The following is an 18,629-nucleotide window of genomic DNA, read 5'->3' on the forward strand; positions in this document are numbered from 1 at the left end:
TAATAATAATGTGCGTTAAAGTTTACTATAAACTATAGAGTGCTTTTATATGTATTTGCTCATTTGATTCTCCCTATGGCCCTATAAGATAAATGTTTATCCTCATTTTACAGGCAAGGAAACTGAGGCATAGATTTACTTGAGGCCACTCAATTGCTAAGGCAGGAATTGGTCTCAGACTGGGTGACTCCAATGCCACGCTGCCTCCTTTTGTGATGTCAGTAATGGGATCAAGATTCCTTCTCCTTTTGGGAAACTGGCAGGGATTCTGGGTTGTAGCAGGAACCTGCAGGAGAAGATGAGAATGCACCTTGGTTCATGTAACTCTCTCCCTGACCTCCCATAGACAAATTACTTGGCATGCTATTGGAGGGGTGGGAGTTTATTTAGTTTTTCTGGGTGTTTCTTTAAGGATGTTAAGAGGAAAAGGCCAATAGTAATCTCAAACAGGATATCCTTTAGGGAAAACACTCCACACTAAATACAAACAAGAGATTTCAGACTGAAGAATTGCAGACACCGAAGAATCCCTTTAAGTGTGTGTGTGTGTGTGTGTGTGTGTGTGTGTGTAGCTAGTTAGTTTCAGGTTCAGAGTATCTCTTAGGCTTTTTAGTGGACCACCTACTAGAGATACATTTGAGTACTTCTGGTACCCTGTGCAAATCTTGATGAATGTTTTTCAGGATTCTTCCTCCTTCTACATGTTTGGTGCACATATTTTTTTTTTTTCTGTAGATTTCTGATCTTTCTTTCTTTCTTTCTTTCTTCTCTTTCTTTCCTTTCATTCTTTCTTTCCATGCATTCTTTCTCTCTCCTTCTCTCTCTCCCTCTCTCCATTTTTCTTTTTGCCAACAATCTTGCTCCTGGAGTAGTTAAGTCCATGAGGATACTTAAAAACAAGAAGGATCAATGAGTGCATTCCCCCTGAGTTCAGCCAGGACCACCCACAGTGAATCATGTGTACGAGGACTATTTTCAATGGGGACAAATCCTCAGCAGATTTTGCTGTCCTCTGGCTTTAGTGTTTGGTTTCCATCATCTCTTGGGTCACGAAAGTAGGAGGCTACTTCTATAATCATCTGACTGAAGTTCAATCAGTGATCAGCGACCATGGAAGAAGAGGGAGTGACAAATCAGTCCCCTAAGCCTCTGTTGCATTTGTGTTTGAACATCCCCTTCCTGCCTACCAAGTGTTCTTCTGAATACCCCATTGTTATAGTCACACTCACCACCCTTTTGAGGGATTTAATGGCTAAATCAGATCTTTTTTTTCATGGCACGTCTCAAGGCGGACCCCAACCCTTATCTCAGCAACTGATCTTTCCCATTGCAAACCTGGTGCCAGTGTGTCCCAGAACCCTCTCGGCCCCTGAGAGAGCACTTCAGAGTAAACAAATTGAAATACCAAGAGGATATTTACAGCCACTGACCAAGCTCCCAATTTCCTTGGCTGGCCCTGTAGACAATGTACTCTTGCATTAGCCTTCAATTGTACTGTCAGAAATTGATACAAGACCAAGATTGAGAAAATATTATGCTAAGCCAGTCAATAGGCAAACAAAACATTGTCTACCATTTCTTTAGAGGATCTTGGGATAAATGTTTGTTTGCTTTCCCAGTGATATCTCAGTCACCACAAATTCTGGGCCTCTCCTGCTTAAACTTCCTGATTTATTTCCCAGGGACACAAGAGAACCTGGCTTTGGAGATGGGAGAACCCCATGGCACCTAACAGCTTATGCTTTCCTGGTGTTAAGGGACCAAACTCTCCTCAGCAGGCTTCTGCCCACTCAGCCCCACTGCGAAAACTCATAAAACTCACATTAAATCAATTATGAATGGAAGCATCTTTTTTAAAAAAAGTGTTTATTTTATTTATTTTGAAAGAGAGAGAGAGAGCACGAGTGGGGAGGGACAGAGAGAAAGGAAGAGTGAGAGAATCCCAAGCAGGCTCTCTGCTGACAGGATGTGGGGCTCAAACTCATGAACCATGAGATCATGACCTGAGCTGAAATCAAAGGTCGGATACTTAACTGACTGAGCCTCCCAGGAGCCCAGAAGGGAAGCATCTTCTATTCCCATCTAAATGCAAGTGTCCCAAGCCTTGCTATGGGCTAATGCTTACAAAGTGAAGCCTCTAGATTTGTTTTGAGTCTCTGAGAGAAAGGCAATCAACTATAGAATGTTCTTAAACTCATTTCTTGAACTCTAATTCTTTTTCAAAAATTTAACCATGTGTTAAGAATCTAGCCCAGTGTTTTGGAATATATGATCTGTAATAAGGTCTTATTAAATCCTGTGTGTTTTCTCTCCTTCACACAGGTTAATTTCCTCTAACTTCACACACCTGCCTTTATTCCTTTGCATTTGTTTACTGAACCTAGAATGAATGTCTTTCTTTTCTCCACCTTGCAAAAGTCTACTGATTGGTTAATATTTGATTTATCGGTCTCTTGTTCAACTGAACACATCCATTAGGAGGTAAAATACACATCCCCAAGGCCCCTTCCCTCTGCTTACATTCCCTTATCATTTTTACCATCCTTATGGTGTCTAGTACTGTCCCCTAAGGCTGGGACGAGGGTGAGGCAAATGAGATGTCAAGGGCACGAAATTCAGGAGGCACTCACTGTCCAGGAGGTACACTTAAATTGTGAGCCCTGTACATCCCACTTGTCCTCCTGGTCTGGACCTTGCTCTCCCTGCACAAATCCTCTCTCAGCAAAGACTGGTACATGTCAGATAGCCCTAAGTGTATATGTGTTGCCTTATATTCAAATAATATGCTTAGGCTGTTGTCTCTTGGTTTTTCAATTTAAGATACTGGCTAACACTTTCTTACCATGGCAGAAGACGATTCAGCCCTCTTCAATAGTCACCCACCCCTTCTCCTGACACATACTCTCCTTCCCCCATCCTTACGGTATGATCCCATGACACTCTCACAAGGTTAGATTAATAATATGTGTTTATATTAGTATGGTCATGTCAACATTATCACAGCTGAGCCCGTAGAATACAGTGTTTGCATTTCCTTTCTCCATAACTTTTGCTTTTATTACAATTGATGGCTTCTTGCACACTTTATTTTTGCATAATTTTTCATTTATTTTACCACTCCTGGAAACCTAAATCATTTCCAGAACTACAAATGCCTTTCAGTATGGTTAAACACCAGGGAACTTATGGATTCCATCTCCATCTCTCTGGAGTCCTCCGTTCTCCAAGCTGCGTTGAGATGCTCAGCTGGCAGAGGGGGATTGCCCTTCACCTTGCTGTGTGTGTGGGATCCTTATGTCCCAGAGCCCAGGATGTCTTTATTCTTGGCTTACTCTCCTCTGGCAGAATAAATCTTTGAGAACTTGCATGTAAAAAAATGTATTTATTCTGGCCTCATACTTGATTCATAATTTGACTGAGAATAGAATTCTGAGAATAGAATTTTTTTCAATGGCTTTGAAGCATAGGTTCATTGCCTTCTAACTTCCAGTCCTGCTGTTAAGAGCACTGATTCCTACATTTATATGTGGCTTCATTTCCCCACCCCCTTTTTCCTTATCTTTGGAAAGTCTTAGGATTTTCTCTTTATCTCTAGTATTCTGAAATATTGTGATGATGTATCTAGGAATAGGTATTTTTAAATGCACTGTGTTGGGCACTCAGTATTTTGCTTTTCTTTCAGTTTAAATCTAGAGACTCATTTATAGGAATTTTCCTTCTATTATTATTTTGCAAGTTTCCTTCTTTCTATTGTTTCCTTTTTTTTTTCTTCATCTCTTCATCTCTCTTTCTAAAATTCTTATTGGTCAAATATTGGCCCTTGTTCCATTTATCTATTGATATATAACAAGTCATCTAAAAACTAAGAAGCTTAAAACAACAGCAATCATTTGTTTTCCTCACAAATCTGTAATTCAGGCAGGACTTGGTGGAGGATAGCTTCATCGCTGCTTTATGTGACATCACTAGGACATCTCTAATGAGATTACAGTAACTACTTCCAAATGGCCCAGTTACAGGGCTGGTAAGTTGGTGGTGGTTGTTGATGGGAGTCTTGGTATCTTCCCACATGGGACTCCCCACAGCTGCTTGAGCTTCCTCAGAGCATGGTGGCTGAGTTCCAGAGTAGCATTACTGGAGAGAAGTTGCGAGGTGTCTTATGACCTAGGCTTGGGAGTCCCAGAACATCATGTCTACCACGTTCTGTTGGTCAAGCAAGTCACCAAAACCAGTTCTATTCAAAAGGAGGGGATTTAGATTCTACCTCTCAATGAAAGAACAGCAAGGAGTTTTTAGACATCTTTAATTTGATATTATATTTGTTCCCCTAATATTCATGTATTTCTCTTATGTTTCCTTTTTTGACTTTTCCCCCTAGATTTTGAAGGTATCCTCAACTTTATATTCCAGCCCTTCAATTGACCTTTAATAAAAACAATTTTTTTAAAATCATATTGGTCTATTTCCCTGGACTCTTCTTTAAATTCATCCATTCTTGCTCTGTGGATAATGATATTTTTTATCTTCTGAGGATAGAATTATAGTTTGTTAGTTTCCATTTTCTTCTCTATGCAAGCTCCCCCTTTCTCCTATTCTTCTCCTTCTTCCTTTTCTTCTTCTTCTTCTTCTTCTTCTTCTTCTTCTTCTTCTTCTTCAGTTTATTGGTTTTCATCTCTGCGTTTCATGTTAGGGACTTTCCTCAAATACCTGGCATTCTTTAGCTAAGTAAAGCACTTAGACACTGACAGGGAACTCTGGGTGCAGAGAGTTTGTTGAACATTAAAACATCATTGGTGATCAGGCTTGAGCCAGCTTTTTCATCAAATGAAATGACAGTATCTGTAGTCCCCCCAACCCCCTGGGGCCAGCCCACTTCCATGGGGAAGAAATTTCCAAATCCTGTCTAGGGAGTAGAAGACCATCTGACAGAAGTCTGGAAGCTAAGAGTCTTACCATTCAGAATGTAAACATTTATTTTAATAGCCTTGTTTTCATTATAATAACTCACCTTGCTCCTGTCTGCACCTGGCTTCTCCAGTTCAAAGCCTTTGTTATTCACTGCCAAGACATGGAGTTTCCCATGTTGAGAGTCTGAGTTGGAGTCTGAGGTGGAGGTGGGAGAGCTCTATTTGCTCAGAAGGAAGGAGATGGCGGAATTGACCGCTCCTTTGGTGTACAGACCATCAATCCATCTTCTTTGTAGTTTTTTCCTGCAACTCTACTCTCAGAGGTATCTGGGATCTCAAATTCCTGAGCCTTTTTGGAACTCCATGCCCCCAAATCTGCTTGCTCCCTTTGGACTTCCCATAATGGTCTTTGGGCTGTAACCATGCAATTAATTATCTTTTTCACCTTCAAAAATATTAACATTCTAAAATCTACTGTCTTCTCTTCTATTTTCTCTGTCTTTGTGAATTTCCACTTCCCGCCACTTCCTATCATTTCATTGGAATTTTGAGAAGGGGTGGAAATATGTATTGAATCCGCCATGTTTAACCAGAAACCCACCTGTGTTTTTCTTCCCTCTGGGGAAATGTTTAATGTTTCTTTTGAGATAAGAACAAATTCCTTCCAGACGACCCTGAAGAAATCCACAGAGTAGACTAAGACTCTCTCATTTCTGATCTGCAGGACAAAAGCACTGCTTACTATGGCTAATCCAGACAGTGAGGGAGCAGCAGCTAGCTTCCATGGCTGCTTCAGAGCCCTTATAGAGTCACATCACACAGAGGCAGGCCGAGCAAGCTACAGTTGTGTCTGCTTCCACATTCAGGGACCAAAGAAAAGCCACATTTATTGGATTTGTCGATAACTAGGCTAAGCACTTAATGTGGTATAGATCTCATTTAATTCTTCTAACAAACTTATGAGATATGTGTGATTATTACCTACATCTTAGAGATAAAGCATCTGGACCACAGGGTTTTAACATCTTTCCAAGGCCACACAGCTGACACATGACAGAGTTTATCCAGGAGGTCTGCTTTTGAGACTGTCCCTACTCCACTTTGTCTCCCAATTATATATTATTTGTGTGATTATGCTTTTTTTGTTTGGAGACCATCACATCTGGGCCAGGGATTTTTGTCCTGGCCTGACTACTGAAGGGAGGAGAGGCCCATCTCCTTTTCAAATTAAAAAAAAAAAAAGAATATAAGGAAAGATGTTATGTTAGGCCATTGTAAGTTGGTTAAGGAGGATGGAAGAGGGATCATGGCAGTCAGTAAGAAATGTATCCCAATAAATGCATGAACAAGGATTAGGTTTTAACAAATAAGTGCCTTTTATGTACCAAGCATTATGACAGACATACACAAACTTACTGCTTTGTGTAAGCTTTAAAACAGCCTTAAGATGGGGCACTTGGGTGGCTCAGTTGGTTGGGTGTCCGACTTCACCTCAGGTCATGATCTCGCAGTTTATGAGTTCAAGCCCCACATCGGGCTCTGTGCTAACCACTCAGAGCCTGGAGCCTGCTTCAGATTCTGTGTCTACCTCTCTCTCTGCCCCTCCTCTGCTTGCACTCTGTCTCTCTCTCAAAAATAAATAAACATTAAAAAAAATTTTTTTTAAACAGCCTTAAGATAAAGGTGACACTTCTACTTTTCAGATGGAGTAGCTCAAGTTCAATTTGGTTAAGGTATCCATTAATGTCACACTGGTAGAAAAGCACAAAGCTAGGATTCAAACCCAGACCTTCTGATTCTAATCAAACCTGGTTCCATTTTCAAGGGAAGATTTCATTGTTTTTAAGAAAAATATTATCTAAAAAACCCAAAAAATAATATCTATAATGGAAATCTTTTATCACATAGTTTGGTATGTATCAGGCCTTAGAAAGGTCTAACACATAAAATTAATCTCATCAATCTTCTATTAAACAATGGCATTAGCTATAGATCTTGGGCAAACAACTTCACCTCAGGTTTTTTGCCTATTAGATGGAGGGAACAACACTTTCAACTAAGAGATAACAAACAGAAGACACACTGTACTGTGGCACATGCAGTGAATTATACTGTGCATCACAACAAAATGTATACTCCAATGTATATGTATACTGCATCTTCTTCTTTATCCATTCATCCATTGATGGACATTTGGTCTCTTTCCATACTTTGGCTATTGTTGATAGTGCTGCTATAAACAATGGGGTGCATGTGTCCCTAGGAAACAGCACACCTGTATCCCTTGGATAAATACCTGGTAGTGATAATGCATGAATTTTTAGGCAAACTTCTGAGGTTCAAGATCCACTTGCTAGCCAAGAGACTTTATAAATTATTTAATACCTGAACCTCAGTCCTCCCATGAAGTGAGACTTGTAATAGTGAAGGTTGTGCAAGTAATATGAGGTATTATATGTGAAGTATCTAGTAGTTAGTAGGCACTCCAGTTATATTAACTAATTCTATGCAGAAATGTTCAGGTATGTAGATGACTTGGTGGGGTAAACTTTCTCAAGAGGTCTATTTTTATGAATTAATTCAAGGCAGAAATGTTTGTGTGGGATCCTGGGGCTTTTCAAAGTGGAGTGGGAAAAGAGTGGATAGTATAGAACCTTGTTACTGAAAGTGGGCCCCACAGACCCTGCTCTGGTTTATTCACTTTTTATCTTTTAAAATTTATTAATTTAAATTTAAGTTAGTTAACATACAGTGTGGTCTTGGTTTTAGAAGTATAACCCAGTGATTCATCTCTTACATATGACACCCAGTGCTCATCTTGAAAAATGCCCTCCATAATGCCTGTCACCCATTTAACCCATCCCCCACCATCACCCCTTCAGTAACCTTCAGTTTGTTCTCTGTATTTAAGAGTTTCTTGTGGTTTGCCTCCCTTTCTGTTTCTATCTTCTTTTTCCTTCCATTGCTTAACTAAATATAAAATTGAGTTCACCTATAGCTAATAGGAGTCTCAGCAGATTTAAACTTTTGCATGGGCTCTTATTAGGTGTGTTGTTGGAAAACTTTTGAATAAAGTCAATTATAAGATTTTAGGAAAAAATGTAAAATTATTTTTAAAATAATAAATAAAAAAGTTTTCAAAAATTCACACCTAATAAGAGTCCATTCAAAAGTTCAAATTGACCAGCTACTCCTGTTGGCTATAGGTGAATTCAATTGCGTATTTAGTTAAGCAATGCCCAGGGTCAACTGTGAGGGCTTTACATGCATTCTTTAGTCTTTACCACAACCCTCGTCATTATGATTCAGTAAATGTGCCTGACTTTGTGAAGCTAACATTCTAGCAGGGAAAAGACAAAAGGTACACAAATGAACAAATAATCTAGTCTGTTTTAAACCATTTTAACAGTGACCATATGCACTGAGTTTATTCACTTTAAAAACATTTAGCTTAAAAAAATAAAAACATTTAATTTTCGGGATTAGTTTCTACAGATGAGACCACAAAATAAACATCTAGAACAAAGAACATTGCTTTTAAGTAACACAAACATAAAAGTTTTGTCTTTTTTACTGTAGCCCCTTGTTTGTGGGTCAGGGAAGGCTCTATGCTCCTTTCAGTGATGCTGTCATTGATCAGAATACACTGGGATGTAATTTTGGCAGAGTAGGTTTATGAGAAAGTTACTCAAGAAAATTAGTCTCATTGGGTCTTATTTTTGATAATTCTGTATTTTTTAGTTTGACCACAGTCATGGTTTTAATATATGTCTATAAATTTGGCATTTATCCCCTTAAAAGTAAACTCCAAATGCCTATCTAATGAATAGAATTTAGCAGAAGTGATGCTCTGTGGCTTCTAAAGATAGGTCATAAAAAGGATAGCTTCTCTCTGGCTTTCTCTGTATCTCTTAACTCACTCCTGAGAGCGCCAGATGCTCTGTCATGAGGACACTCAAGCAGTCCCAGGGAGAGGCCTGTGAGTGGAAGAACTGAGCCATCACCAACATGGTACTCATTGAACGAGTCCCTTTGGAAATGGATTCTCCAGCTCAGTCAAGCCTTTGGATGGTTCAGCCTCTGCTGACATCTTGACCACAACCTCAGAGAGCTCCTGAGTCAGAGCTACCCAGGTAAACTGCTTGCAGATTCCTGGCCCTCCAAAATGGTGAGAGAATATTTCTTGATTGTTCCTACCCATAACGTTTTTGAGTAATTTTTTATGCAGTTGTAGATAACCAAGCTAGAAGTGATACTTGAAAATAGGGTGTTACCTGGAGGTTCCTCAAAAAATTAAAAATAAAACTACCATATGACCCAACAAGAGCACTGCTAGGAATTTACCCAAGGGATACAGGAGTGCTGATGCATAGGGGCACATGTACCCCAATGTTTATAGCAGCATTTTCAACAATAGCCAAATTATGGAAAGAGCCTAAATGTTCATCAACTGATGAATGGATAAAGAAAATGTGGTTTATATATACAATGGAATACTACTTGGCAATGAGAAAGAATGAAATCCTGCCCTTTGCAGCAATGTGGATGGAATTGGACAGTGTTATGCTAAGTGAAATAAGTCAGACAGAGAAAGACAGATACCATATGTTTTCACTCACATGTGTATCTTGAGAAACTTAACAGAAGACCATGGGGGAAGAGAAGGGGGGGGAGGAAGTTACAAACAGAGAGGGAGGGAGGCAAGCCATAAGAGACTTTTTTTTAAATTTTTTAAAACGTTTATTCATCTTTGAGAGACAGAGAGAGACAGAGCATGAGCAGTGAAGGGGCAGAGAGAGGGAGACACAGAATCTGAAGCAGGCTCCAGGCTCAGAGCTGTCAGCACAGAGCCTGATGTAGGGCTTGAACTCACAAACTGCGAGATCATGACCTGAGCCTAAGTCGTATGCTCAACTGACTGAGCTACCCAGGCACCCCAAACCATAAGAGACTCTTAAGTACAGAGAATAGGGGCGCCTGGGTGGCTCAGTTCATTAAGCATCCGACTTCAGCTCAGGTCATGATCTCACCGTCCGTGAGTTCGAGCCCCGTGTCGGGCTCTATGCTGACAGCTCGGAGCCTAGAGCCTGCTTCGGATTCTGTGTCTCCCTCTCTCTCTGCACCTCCCCACTTGCAAGTTGTCTCTCTCTCTCTCTCTCTCTCAAAAATAAATAAACATTAATTAAAAAAAAATACAGAGAACAAACTGAGGGTTGATGGGGGGTGGGGGAGAGGGGAAAGTGGGTGATGGGTATGAAGGAGGGCACTTGTTGGGATGAGCCCTGGGTGTTGTATGGAAGCCAATTTGACAATAAATTATACTTAAATAAAATAAAATTAAATTGATACATAAAAAGTTAAAAACAAAAAAGAAAGAAAATAGGGTGTTACCAAAACAAAAATCTGAAACATCAGAGTGGTATGTAACCAGGTAGTGAATGGAAGCTGGAACCTCACAGAAGGTTTGGGGAAAGCCTCATGAGCTTTGAAGAGACTATTAATAGAAATCCGATGGCTGTCAAGGGGGCTGGCTGGAGGAAGAAAAAGAAAATGAAGAAATGCTATTGGAAGAAAGGGGTGCTTATTCTTTAGTGGCAGAAGGTTTAGCAACACTGTCACTTGTGTTAATGTGAAAAGTAGGGAACATGCTTTATGAACTGGGTGATCCAGCTAAGGAGAGTTACAGGCAGAGTGTTGAAGATACTGCCTGGTTTCTCTTGGCTACTTTTGGTAAAATGCTATAAAGAGCTATTATAATACTTATAATTTATTGAAAAATAATGGACATACATTCACAGTATAAGTTTAAACCACACAGCATTGATTTATATATTTTGTGATTACTATGGTGGATTCAGCTAACATCCTCCTTCTCATATAGATATGATAAAAAGGAGAGAAAAGAGAAAAGAAAATAGAAAAAAATTTCTTATGATGAGAACTCCCAGGATTTACTCTCTTAAATTTCCCGTATGTCACACAGCAGTGCTGTAATTATCATGTGGTACATTACATTATTTATTTTAGAATTAAAATACTATGTTTCAAGTATATATTGAAATATTTAGTATTATTTATCTTATAATTGAAAGTTTGTACCTTTTGGCCACCTTCCTCTAATTCCCCCACCCCTACTCTCTGCCTCTGATAACCACAAGCCTGAACTCTTTTTCAATAAGTTTTGAGATTCTACATAAAAAGACAAAAAAGCATTTCTTTCTTTGTCTGATCTATTTTACTTAGCATAATGTTTAAGTTCTACCCAAGTTGTTGGAAATGGCAGGATTTCCTCATTTTTTTGTGGCTGAATAATATTCCATGCTGTAAACATCCCACAGCTTCTTTATCCTTTCATCCTTCACTGGACACTTGGGTTGTTTCCATGTCTTGGCTATTGTAACTAATGTTCAGGAAACCTGAAGAGGCTTCTGTGTGAAGTACTGAAACCTCTCACCAATGTCCAGCTCCAATTTGCCAGCCATGCAAGGAAGCCTTCTTGAAAGTGAATCCTCCAGTCTCATTCAAGCTTTGCAATGACTGAAGCCTTGCCCAATCATAACATCATTTGAGTATACACCAGGAAATTGGACCATTTCAGGTGTACAGTTCATTGATTTTTAGTAACTTAGTGATGGAACCATCAACACTTATCAATTTAGGAACACTTTTATCGCCCCAATAACATCTTTTATGATCATTTACAATTAATCCCCCTTCCCACTTCCAGATTTGGACAACTAACGAATCTATTTTCTGCCTCTATGAATTTACCTTTTCTGGGCATTTCATAGAAATGGGATCTTAGTATATGGTACCTTGTGCCTGGTTTTTCATTTAGCATGTTTTGGAGATTCATCCACGTTGTAGCATAAATTCGTAGTTTGTTCCTTTTCTTGGTTGAATAGCATTCCATTATACTGATGCGCCACATTTTTGTTTTATTAGTTGATGGGTGTTTGGCTTGTTTCCAGTTTGGGGCTGTTCTGAATAAAGCTGCTATGAATATTCACATGCAAGTCTTTGTGTATACATACGTTTTCAATTCTCTTGGGTATCCATTTGGCAGTGGAATTAAGTATGATCACTCTGTGTTTATCTTTTTGAAGGACTGCCAAACTTTTCCTCAGCGGCTGCACCGTTTTATGTTGCCACCAGCAATATGAGTGTTCCTGCTCCTCCACCAATTTTGGTGGGTGAGAAATAGCATCCTATTGTGGCTTTAATTTGCATTTCTTTGATGACTGATGTTGAGCATCTTCTCCTGTGCTCAGCCATTTGTATATCTTCTTTTGTAAAATGTCTGTTCATATCTTTTGATCCATTTTATTATTGGGTGGTTTGTCTTATTAAGTTCTAAGTGTTCTTAAAATTCTGGATGCAAGTCCTTTAACAGATTACTGCTTTGCAAATATTTTCCCTCAGTCTTTTGCTTGGCTTTTCATTTAGATTGCCTTTCAAAGGACCAAAGTTTTGAATTTTGATGATGGACAATTTACCCTTTCTTCTCCCCTGTTTGAGAACTGTACTTTAAGTGTCATATCTATAAAAATCTTGCTTGGAGTACCTGTGTGGCTCAGTTGGTTAAGTGTGTAACTCTTGATTTCAGCTCAGGTCATGATCTCAGTGTTCATGAGTTTGAGCCCCACATTGGGCTCTGTGCTGACAGCATGGAGTCTGCTTGGGATTCTCTGTCTCCTCCCTCCACTCAAAAATAAGCACACTTAAAAAATATTATTATTATTTTTAATGTTTGTTTATTTTTGAGAGGGAGAGCATTAGCCGGGGACGGGAAGAGAGAGAAGGAGACACAGAATCTGAAGCAGGCTCCAGGATCTGAGCTGTCAGCAGAGAGCCCAACATGGGGCTCAAACTCACAGATCATGAGATCATGACCTGAGCCAAAGTTGGATGCTCAACTCCTAAACTTAAAATTTTTTTTTAAATCTTTGGTTAACTTGAGGTCTTGAGAATTTTCTTCTACATTTTCCTCCAAATGTTTTGTTGTTTCAGCTCTTACATTAAGTCTATGATCTGTTTTGACATTTGGGTATTGTGTGAAGTGAGGGTCTGTGTTCAATTTTCTTAACGTCATTTCATGAACAAACCTGCCCTTTTCCCAGTGAATTGCTTACACCTCTGTTAAAGATCAATTGGCTGTAATTGTCAGTACTTATTTCTGACATGGTGCCACACTGATCTTGATAACTATTGCTTTACAGTATATTTTGAAATTGGGACATGAAATTCTTACAATCTTGCTTTTTAAAAAATTGTTTTGTCTAGTCTAGATGTTTTGCATGTTCACATAAGTTTTAGGATCTGCTTGTCAAGCTGCTCCATATTTTGACAGCAGTCTCCTGGGAGACTCTGAGCCAGAACTGCTCAGCTAATCCAGGCGTGAATCCTTGACCCACAGGGATGATAATGATAAGTGTTTGTTCTTAAGTCACAAACTTTTGGGTAGTTTGCTTCATAGCAATAAATAATTAATTCAACCACCCAATTCTATTTAACTTGCCCAAGCATGATATTTGGCATCCCTGAACATCCTGCCACTCCTAGATTTCAAAATTTGTTGCCATTGAGGAAAATGTGAGAAAATGTGGCAGGTGGCAAAAATAAGAGAACTAAGGAAAGGAGGGAGTGGTATGGCACGGAGTAGAGAGAGGTCTGGAGCAGCAGTGAGCTAACTGTGGATTGAGGGCCAAATTGGACCCAGAGCCACTTTAAGAATGTCTTTTATATTTTTATGTTAAAAAGAAAGGAAAATAAAGAGGGGAGGGAGAAGGGGAGAGAGGGAGGAGGGAGGGGGGAGAAGGAGAGGGAGGAGAGAAAGTGGAGGGGGAAGAGGGGGAGGGGGAGAGAGGGAGGGGAAAGGGAGAAAGAGAGAAAGAGGGAAAGAGGAAGAAAGAAGGGGAGAAAGGAAGGGAGGGAGAGGGAAAGGAAAGGAAGAAGGGAGAAAAGAAGTGAAGGAGGGAGAGAGAGAGGAAGGAAGAAAGGGAAGAAAGAAAGGAAGGAGGAAAGAAAGGAAGGAGAAAAGAAAGAAAGAAATGACTGTGTGGTCATTTTCCTTTATGGAAAAAGTTTGCTGCACCAGAATTACTCTAATAATTGAAAGAATCTAAATTGCCCCTGCCAGTATCTGTGGAAGTAACTATGTAAGTCCTCCAGATCTCAAGAACAAATGTGTTCCATTCTGTGGATGGAATGAGATGTCTCATTCTGTGAATTCAGTTGCCACCCATCCTTCAAAACTCCATGCACTCAGCACTGAGTATGCACAGACCTCTCTGCTTTATGGTTTGCGAATCCCTACAGCTGTAAGCCAAATCAGTGTTTTCTCTTTCTGCTCTCAGTTAAATGGAGAATGGCTCTTCAACTGGTGTTTAATTTTCAGTGGAAGGTCTGGAGTTCCACTCCGTTTAGCATAAATAACAAATAGCAATGATACCAACGTCATTCATCGTTTGTGTTTCCAGGGAAGTGGAGGGCAGGATTGTAGATTCTTCTGCAGATTTCTCTGGTGTGGTGAAAAAAACCTTCCAGATTTGGGATACAAAGAACTGGATAAAAATTTCTAGCTTTGAGTGACCTTGAATAGTCATTTACCCTGACTGAGCCCCAGGTTACTTAATTTTTATTGTGGCATCATGCCTAGGATTACATATGATGGAATTTTAAAAGGTGTTTGTATCCTATACATTTCTACACTTAAGGAAAGGGATGTCTTTATTTTATTTTCAAAGGTGGGGAAATAGTTCAATTCTTTGTTGACAATGTAGAGTTTCTGTTTATCGTAATTCATATCACAGATTATATAAATGAACAGAGAGTTCCCAAGTTGATGTTACCATGTTTCTCAAGAGAATCCAATTACATCCAGTTAACAAACTCTTTTCATAAACAGATGTCTCTCTGGAACTGATGATAGATGGGGAGTGAACTTGCTGTGCTAGTCCCATGTAAAATGAAAGACAACTTTGAGTCTTGGCTAAAGCAGAGGAGGATCAACCCCAAAGAAATACTATAGCACTCAGGGTCTTTTTCCCACATACTCCTTTTTCTTCTGAAATTGGTTTTCCCTTTTTATGGTTGTTTTTATTTTTGAAACATTAGCCCATTGGGAAGAAAACTCAATATCTACAAATGTTTTCAATAGAATAAATTTCAACCACCCCAGGTCAAATGCAATGGGAAAGTGAGTTTGAAACAAACATATTTGTTCATTCACTTAATCATTCCTCTTAAAGTTACAGCTTCATTGAAAAGCTTTTATTTTTTTACTTTTTATTTACTTTTTATTTATTTTTATTTTTGAGAGAGAGAGAGAGAGCATGGGAGACAGAGAATCTGAAGCAGGCTCCAGGCTCTGAGCTGTCAGCACAGAGCCTGACATGGGGCTTGAACCCATGAGCAGTGAGATCATGACCCGAGCTGAAGTTGGACGCTTAACTGAGCCACCCACGCGTCCCTCATCAAAAAAGTTTTAAATTAGCAGGACCCAATACCTATTGGGTATCCCTATGGGGATAGGCAGGCCACCTCTCATCTTGGCTGGGATTCTAGGCATGTCTGGAATGAGGAGAGGTAGAAAGATCTGGCATGGACTCTCATAGGTCCCTGCCATTTTTATCTGCAAACCTGAGCTTTCTTTTTTCACCTCACCCTGTTTGGATTGGTGTCTAAATTTTAGGTGATCTGTTTCTGACTTGAGTTTCTTGTTGCAGTGTGCGTCTGAGAGCTGCCTTTTAGGTTCTTATGCCACAACCATGGGCAAGAGGTACTGTTCCCCTTTCCTGGATCCTGTTTGTGAGCACTTTCAAAGCCACTTATCGGTATTTAAAAATTACTTCCTTTACATTTATAATAATATCTAAAGCACCTGGTACAGCATATGCCTTAGGTAAGGGGCAGTTTTCTTCCACTTTCCCTCCTTCAGTTACAGTATAAAACCATGGCACTGTCCACCAATGAGTTTATCCCATCCCTCCATCACTTCCCAGGCTTTAGGTTCAGGTTTAGTCTGCTGAAACATGGGATTTTAGAGTCTGCTCTTATAAGTTCAAATTCTTGGATTGAAACCCAGATCCATAGGCAACTAGCTCAGTGTTGTGAGGCTTCGACAGTAAATGGGACATAGAGGAGTTTCCTTGGAATCACTTGCACTGGCTACCTTTCCTTTGCAGTTCTATTGTTTCCAGACAGAATGGCTAAAGGTTATTTCTCATCCCTTGAGAACTCTATCAGGATTTATATCAGTAATTAAAAGCATGCTGCGTGAGGCAGCTGAATGCATCCAACAGTACAAATTTAGGCAGGAAACAGTGAGTTACTCCCATTCACTCCCAAGCCACTATGGCACTTATTTGAACACTTTATCTTGGTCCAGCTGCCAGAAAACTTTTCATTCTCTTCCCTTACATACAGGGAGCCGCCTTTCCTTGGCTATCTGAACTCGGAAACATTTAACATTCTCCCAGGAAATAACTCCATTCAAAGCCATTGTTTTTAAGTGCTGGAGTGATTGACTTGAAAGTAACTTGCGTAAATCAGTGCTGTTGATTACTAAACACAATGGTAATTACTAGGGAGGATAATAAAAACACAACACAGTCGTATGAATAATATGTCACAATTGAAAGTAGAACCTATAATGGCCTTCAACTGCAGTATATGCTATTAAAAGAACAGTGTTAGCAAGAAGGTGGCTTGCATGCTTCTGCTGATTTTGCTGTTTCCCCACATGGCAAGTATGGTTAAGTGATCACACTTTTCTCCCTTTTGCATGTGGACGTCTCAGAATCCTTCTCAGCTAGTACTCAAGGTGGCCATTGTCAACCAATTGGATCTGCCCAAAAGATGCAAGTGATTTTCTATCCTAATGATAAAGTGTATGTTTTCATCCACTAGACTTGAGTTATTTGAGGATGGAATTCTTTTATTCACCTCTGTATTCCTAGCACTTAGACTTAGTACTTGACGTGTAATGATCACTCAGGAAATAGTTATTAAACTGAATGCCTGACATTACTCAATTAGTAATTAAGTACTCTATTCAGTCAAGAAGAGCTTCCCACCACTATGGGTGTCAAATGGGGTATAGGTATGTGGACATCCTATCTCCTTTGGTTCTCAGGGCATGAAATGGTCTGAGAGTTGTCAGAGACCCAGAGAAGTCAGAGGCTTCTAACTGTGGGCAACCTCATCTAATTATGCATTGTGCTTTACACATCTTTTCTGTGCTTTTCATGATGTGAAAAAGATTGAGGAAAAGGTTGGAAAGCACCAGGTAAAATAACCCTCTCTGGATAACATTAAGGAACCACACTGATATTAGGTTATCTAGAGAAGAGCTCTATATTTCTTTATGAAGTATTTCAATTCCTGAAGATTGCAGATAATGACAAGCAGAAAAAATATGTCAATAAAGCAAGGAAGGATTTATCATAATCAAATCCTTGTGTGTGTGTGTGTGAACTGAACAGCAACATAGAGAGTTCCTGCAGCTTGCAGAAAGCACTCTCTTCTCTTAGAAATGGGGTAGCCCAGAAATTCTGCACATACTGATTAGACAACATTAATGACCCTTTTCTATGCATTGGATATAAATACTCTTCCTGGAAGATAAATTCTATAAATCTCCAAAGAGAAATGAGAATTTTCTTCTATTTTCTGTTCATGGTCTCTGAATTCTTAATGGGGTAAAGAAATGTTCAGAACCAACATCAAAGACATGAGCTGACATCAGGACCGTCTATTTGACATTGAGACTATCTTTGAAAATCTGGGACATGTAAGCTCCCATTCTTCTAATGGATGTGTATGCACCCCAGGAGTGTTCTGAATGAAGTATTTGCAGAATGTGCATAGCATCATGGGACAAAAGCATGGGTGGGATGCTCAGGTGTTTTGGTCATGGCAAGTTTCCAGTGTTGTGCAATGGAGAAAGAATGGACATGAAGACAGACAGCTAGGTTTAAATCCTGGCTTCTGTCTCCCTAGCTGTATGGTTTTGAGTACTAAGCCTCAGTTTTCAATCATAAAAACACCTGAACAATGTGTACTATACAGGTTTCTGGGGTGGAGGGGGGAAGGTGGCTAATGAGACAGTGTATACAAAGCACTAGAACAGCTGGCACAATTAAACCCTCTGTATACCCCTGGGTCGCTCCCATGACCCAGTGACAGCCAGACCACCAGAAAGGACAGATAGAGGCTTGGCTGGGTAGCAGAGTTAGGACCCTTGAAGCCTGCCAGATACACATTCCTGTAGTGTTAGTGACAGAAAGCAGGGCTCCTAAGGCTTTGGGAGACCTGGAAGAGGAGCTATGTGTGAAGCAGTGTTCTTCCCCCTTGGTGTATACTTCCTGTATCATCTCCTCCCCTTGAGCATGGGTAAGGTTTGTGAATATGATCGGGTAGTCACTCTTGTTATGGTGTTACATGGCACACTTAACTTCAAGAAAGGAAGATTATCCTTAGTGGAACTGATCTAATCAGATAAGACCTAAAAAGAGACTGGGTTCTTCTTGAAGAAGGAAACCCAACATGTGGGAAGGTTTCTGGTTTTGTTTGTTTGTTTATTTGTTTTTGTTTTTGTTGTTGTTGTTGCTGTTGCTGGCTTTGAAGATGGAAAAGGTCAAGCAGCAAGGACCTGAGAGTGACTTCTAGGACCTAAGAACAGCCTTTAATAGTTGAGAGAAACCCTCATTGACAGTGAGC

General features: G+C 39.8%; 1 long non-coding RNA gene across 2 annotated transcripts in view; it reads left to right on the forward strand.

Annotated features, from left to right (window-relative positions):
- Positions 1-256: 256 nt before the first annotated feature.
- LOC131497298 (uncharacterized) overlaps positions 257-18,629 on the forward strand; it is a 114,101-nt gene continuing 95,728 nt past the window's right edge. For both annotated transcript variants that reach the window (XR_009254879.1, XR_009254878.1), the window contains exon 1: positions 257-320. This is a non-coding gene — a long non-coding RNA (uncharacterized LOC131497298). The remainder of the gene's footprint in view (positions 321-18,629) is intronic.

The sequence above is a fragment of the Neofelis nebulosa genome, chromosome 16, assembly GCF_028018385.1.
Source record: "Neofelis nebulosa isolate mNeoNeb1 chromosome 16, mNeoNeb1.pri, whole genome shotgun sequence".
Lineage (NCBI taxonomy): Eukaryota > Metazoa > Chordata > Mammalia > Carnivora > Felidae > Neofelis > Neofelis nebulosa.